The sequence below is a fragment of the Microcebus murinus genome, chromosome 4 (assembly GCF_040939455.1).
Source record: "Microcebus murinus isolate Inina chromosome 4, M.murinus_Inina_mat1.0, whole genome shotgun sequence".
NCBI lineage: Eukaryota > Metazoa > Chordata > Mammalia > Primates > Cheirogaleidae > Microcebus > Microcebus murinus.
The window spans coordinates 10940670-10946464 of NC_134107.1; the positions used below are offsets into that span (position 1 = coordinate 10940670).

The following is a 5795-nucleotide window of genomic DNA, read 5'->3' on the forward strand; positions in this document are numbered from 1 at the left end:
TCTTTGGCCAGTGGAAGGGAGTGAGCACACCGCCTCTGAGCACAGCTGAGCAGGAGTTCACAGAGGGCCCTGCGTGGCTGGTGTCAGCTCCTTGGGCTCCCGTGCACTTTGCCAGGAGGAGATGCCCCTGGTGGGGCCACTCCTTTCACCAGGGCCCAGAGTGTAACCCAGAAGGTGGGGACCTGACCTTCCCCCTCTGCCTGAAGCCAAACACTGCTGAGCCCAGAGGCCTCTGCACTGCCCCCAGCCCTCGTGCTCCGTGAGTGAGAAAGAAGTCTCTGTCCTGAGTGGTCGAGATGCTCGGTTTTCTTGTTTCCAGAGCAAAAGCTGACTCAGTAGGCAGGGTGACAATCATGGGACATTGAGCTGGCTCCAAAGCAGCCTTCCCCGGGTCAGGAAGGACTGTCGGCATGTGGCTGGCTACACAGGGTGCACTGGTTCCCTTCCAGTTCCTGGGTGTGAGGGGCCAGGTGATTGATTATACTGCCTTATGCACTTGTCACGTGTGTTCTGTTCTTGTTCTTCACTGGCTGGCAGCAGTGAAACATGAAATCAAAAGTGAAATTCCTAGACTTTAAGACAACACCCTGCAGCAGGGGAACAAGAACACTTTGACTGTGGCTTCACGATGATATTCAAGGTAAGGGCCTCCTGATATTTCAGGGGAAATCCACAGGGGCTGCCCCCCCATGAGAAGGACTCAGTCCGGTTTCCTAGAATGGGGAAGTGTGAGTGCCAGGTTTTATTTCAAAAGTTGCATAAAAATTCTGTTCTTATCAGTTTCCGTGAGAGATTAGGAGTTCGTGGTGGAGGGGCTATGTCCTTTCTGTGTCCAGAGAGCTGTCCTGGGTCTCCTGTTGAGGAGGGGAGGCTCTGGGAGAGACGTGGGCATCCCAGGGAGGGTTCTCTGAGTCAGGCTGGGGCCATCAGGGCAGCCCCTCCTGCCTGGGGTGTGGGGGGAGAGACACGGATGTCAGGGTGGCAGGGGTCAGGGGAGGAGGGCAGGGAGGCCGGTCAGGAAGGGCCTGCAGCTGCCCGCAGGGGTGTCCTGCACCCAGAGACCAGAGGAAGGTCATGGCCAGAGGTGCCCATGGGAGGCCTCCGTGGTCCTGGGCTGGATGTGGAGTGGCAGGGACAGGAGGTGGAGCCAGTCAGGGGACCGTGGGGGTCACTGAGGCAAGGACATGGCTGCCTGAACAAGTCAGTGCCAGGAAATGGACCAGGAAAGGACCAGGAGGAACGTTGGGCGTCTGTGCTGCTTGGCTGTGCTCACTGGGAGGACATTGTCAGGAGGAGGGCAAAGGTCGGCTGACCCTGGTCAATGGCTGCCCAAAGCAGGGTGGGCTGCTGGGCACACGGAGGAGCCCACTGGAGAGGGGGTGGGTGTCAGGCACAGCAGGTGTATTCAGGAGCCGAGCAGCTGAGGACGTGGGGACTCGGGTCCCAAAGGCCATCTCAGCTCCTGAGGCGACTGCGGGACTGGACAGGGAAGCAGCTGTGACAAAGGACACGCAGGGGCCGCTGTGTGCGGGTCAGCCCGTCCCCCCCAGGGCCCCTGGGCAGCGCGTTCTCCGCAGGCTGGCGGGCAGAGGGGACCACAGCGGATGGCAGAGGAACCGCCGGGCCCTGCCCTTCACGGGCCGTGCTGCTGCCTTTGGCGTCAGAGTCAGTTGCTCAAGGCCAGTTCTCGGGAATTCTTAGGGAAGGGCACAGTTAGGCCTCTGGGGAGAGTTGATGGTTGGCTCTAAGAGGGGGTGACTGTTGCTGGACACTAGGACAGGCAGCTGGCATGCGGGTAGAGGGGTTTGTTGTCCTCTGAGGACAGGCACAAGCAGGGAAAGTGAGAAACTTCCCAGTAATGAGCCAGGTGCCTGGGGAGGCCCTGGATACCTGGGCAGGAAGGGAGGAAGGAGGAAGAACCTGGGACCTTTCCTTGGGGAGGAGCTAAGGGAGGGGAAGCTGGGGGAGGAGCTAAGGGAGGGGAAGCTGGGCAGGTTCAGGAAAGACTAACCCCAGCAGCACAGCCGACACCCTGTAGTGGACAGAGCCCCAGTCTGGGAATTCAGTTGTAATCTCAGTCCACCAAAGAATGATCTAGGACGAGACCTCCCCCATGCCCACCCAAACCCCACCTTCCAGGCTCAGCTGCCCCATCTGACCCTGGACAGCCACCCTGTGTCCCACCTTTGCCCATGATGACCCCAAAATGCAGGGGCTCCAGGGTCTGACAGCAGGAATTATTTCTCATAAAATAGCAACAATCTCAGCTACTTGAGGGACCCTTTTACCTAGGAAGGTTCTAGGTATAAAAAGAATCTTCTTTAACAACACCATGGAAAAGCACCGCATACTCAGTGCAGAAGGCCCAGCTTCTACTCTGAGCTCCCGGGACTCACTGACTCCGGCTCCTTCATCCTGCCCCGGCTTTGCCCGGGAAGCCGCTCCCACCCTACCCTCGCTAAGGCCCCTGGGAAGAAGCAAACCGCCCTCCCCTCAGGGCCCTGGGACCCTCTTCTTGCTCTTTTATGGCTCTTACCCCTCTGCTGTGAGTGACACTCCTCTGGTCTGCACCTGTCCCCTCCCAGCTTGTGCCTGTCAGGGTGCTGCTCTCAGCCTCGGGTACCGAGTGGACCTGTGGCAACCGCTGCTCAGTTGAGGGGGAGAAGGAAAGGGCTAGGAGATGCCTCTCCAAAGGGACAAGTCCCTGAGCAGCTGGATCCCCCAAAGGCCTTTTAAAAATGATTATTGACAAATTTTTCTTTGTTACCTACCAGGTGCCATGCGCCTTATTAATATTGAGATAAGATTAATACTGTCATGTTTATCATTTCACATAATGGAACCCAAATGGCACCTGGGGTCTTCCCTTGTCCCTTGTCCCTCAGATGTAATGGATTCTCCTCAAACTCTCCTCCCAGCTGCTCTGGGAGACCCCACACCCCTGGGTGTTCTAGGGGGCAGCAAGCAGAGGCCTGCATTGCTCCTGGGTCCCTCCTGCTGCTCAGTTAGTCCAATGTGGGGATCATTTCACTGACTCTTTTTCCCAAGCCAAAGGGGCAGCCCCCATTCCTCCCCTCCACAAAATGTCACTGTCACATGAGAAGAAGGTCCTCTCAGTGGCTGGCTCTCTGCAGAGGGTCAGCGGGAGGGCAGAGGTTCACATCACAGCCCACAAACCACCCATCCCTGGGGCGTCGCCAGCCCTGCTTGGCGAGTCTGGGTCTTGGGCAGGAGCCTCTCCCTGCAGGCTGCACCTGCCACCATGGCGCTCAGACCATCCATCTCCGGCCACTGTCTTGCTTTTCATTCTGTGGCCTGCGTGAACCCTCAAATTCCTATTCCTGCCATGCACAAACAGCTCCATTTCCCTGTGTGACTCCAGACCCCACCTCAGGCCTCCCGCACCTGAAGCCACCTGTCAAGCTGTTTCCCCAAACAGATGACCCTGTCCCTCAGGGAGCGCTGGCAGGGAGTGTTGAAATCCCCAAGCTCCCACCCCACACGTGACCCTCACAGACACCTGGTGGGATGTTGCCCCGTGAGGCTGAGAGAGGACAGGGGACCCCAACCCCCGAAGTCAGAGTTGGTCCTTGGCAGGCCACACTTTGAGCTGGGACAAAGCCTCCTGGTCCTGGGCTCACATCACCATCGCCCCTCACCCCCCAGGCCCCATCTGACCTCCATCCCCGCCCTCTGCTCTCCTAGGTTGGTGAGATCGTGGTTATGGCCGTGCTGGTCGTGTGCGGCTTGATCTATATGTACCACAACTCCTCTCCACGCAGACCACAAAGGGAATCGGCGTCCCCCAACCGAGAGGACTCTGAGTATCACAGGTGAGCCCCGGAGCTCCTCAGAGGAGCACAGATGCCCCCAAGGGTGGAGACTGGCGGGTCCTCAGAGGTTGTTGTTCCCTGCTCAGGATGGGAGGAGCCCCACGGGGTCTCAGGGTCTCAGGGCCTCAGTGCCACCCCTCCTTCCCCCTTAACACCCCTCCTGTGTGTCTGTTTGTCCAGGAGAGACTAGCGGATGTCAAGGAGCATGCAAGCGGTACCACGTTTCCGTAGTGTTCCAATGAGGTCTTATACTCAGTAACAGCAACGTAAAGATTCTACAAGCATCTGTCATTGGGACAGAAAGAAGTCCTTCTCTTCCGGGTCTCCATGACCCTGGGTGTCCCTGTCCGGACACCTACGGAAATGTCTCTGCCACTGTCTGCATAATCGCCTCCACGCTCCAGTTCAGCCTGCACTCTGCACCTCAGCCCGCTGGATCGCGCTGCTCCTGTATCCACAGAAGAGGGGGATTTAAGATGGATTTTAACAAGGAGGCCTGCGTAGGAAACATGCATCTGTGTGGGGGCGCCCGTGCCTGGGGCCTTGGGGGACACCCTCCCTGTGCCCCCCTGCACGTGAGCTCGTGGGTTGGAGGAACAAATATCTAGACGCTTAACCCTAACTCTTCATTCACTGCTGCATTTAATAAACACGAGTGAGCATTTCATGTGGTCAAGGCTCTCTCTGGCAGGAGGGGGACAATGGTGAGCGTGACACAGTCCGTCCCCTCCAGGATGTCCTGGGTCAGGAGAGAGGACGTCATGGGCGGAGGTTCCCGCACACAGGGCAGCGTGAGGGACACACAGGAGGAGCACGGAGCTGCGTGAGAGTCACTCTGGCAGTGGCCAGGCAGGGAAGGGGACAGTGGGGACCAGGCTGGCTGGGGAGGCGCCATCCGAGTGGGGCATTAGAGGACAGTGACGGGTTCTTCAGTGTCACGAGGCCCCACACTGTGTGCAGGATCTTTGGGGACAGTGGGCCACCCCCTGAGACGATCAGTCCTTTCCTGTGCTGCTGCCACGGCGGGGACAGAACTCGGGAAGGTCCAGGGTGTCCGGATCAGACATCTCCAGGCGTGAGGCTAGTGTTGCACAGCGCTACTTGAAAAATGTAAGGTCTCACTCCAGAGAGAGGGCTGCGTCTATGACTTGTGTATTTACAGACGAGAGTGTAAATAAGGTTGTCCACGGAGATCACCTGGCATCCACGGTCACACTGTGACAGGTCACAGCATCACCTGTCACGTGCTGGCGCTGTCTCGCTTTCCTTAGCTGCAGAAGCACCTTTGATTTTGATTTGATTGGGATTATTTGGTTAATAAATACACAACATGATTTTACTATTGCAAATACTTTTCTCCTCTGAGTTCCTCTCACAGGTTTCTTCCCAAAGGCTTGTAGTCACAGGTCCGTCCCCTCCTGCACCTGCAACTGCCCTGACCAGGGTCCTCTGCAGCCCGTCACCCACTCAGGAAGAGCCTAGGTTCCATGCCCTCAGGTGGCTTTTCATTTCCTAGAGCTAGACAGGCCTTAGAATTGCTCATGACGAAAATGGGTGTGACGAATCAACACTGGACAGGCAAAATTCTGGTTCCGGAGCAGCCCTGCCCATGTCTGTTTGCAATGGACGTGAGCGAGTCGGGCTTCCTGGGTGGGCTGAGCCCTGTGGACCACCCTCTGGGGGCTGGGCGGGCAGAGCAGGTCCCCCTGTCCCCACATCCCTCCTCATTGGTGCCTCTGCTGCCCGTGTGAGTCTGGGATCCACAGAGACACAAGCAACAGGCTGGGCAGGTGGGGACAGTGACAGGCAGAGACAGGAGAGGGATGTATGTGAGGGGGATGGGCTCACAGGTAAGGGAGGATGACAAGTACCAGGACAGGCCATCCCCAACCCACAGACCCTGGGATGCTGGCAGCAGGGCTCCGTCCAAGTGCGGTGGCTCAGAGCCAGGGAAGCCCATGC

The 5795-nt window shown here is 57.9% G+C and overlaps 1 long non-coding RNA gene across 1 annotated transcript; it reads left to right on the forward strand.

Annotated features, from left to right (window-relative positions):
- The first annotated feature begins 515 nt into the window (after nt 1-515).
- Nucleotides 516-4498, forward strand: LOC142870573 (uncharacterized). The gene is made up of 3 exons (XR_012918906.1): nt 516-640; nt 3706-3833; nt 4014-4498. It is a non-coding gene; the product is annotated as an uncharacterized LOC142870573 (long non-coding RNA).
- The last annotated feature ends 1297 nt before the right edge of the window (nt 4499-5795 follow it).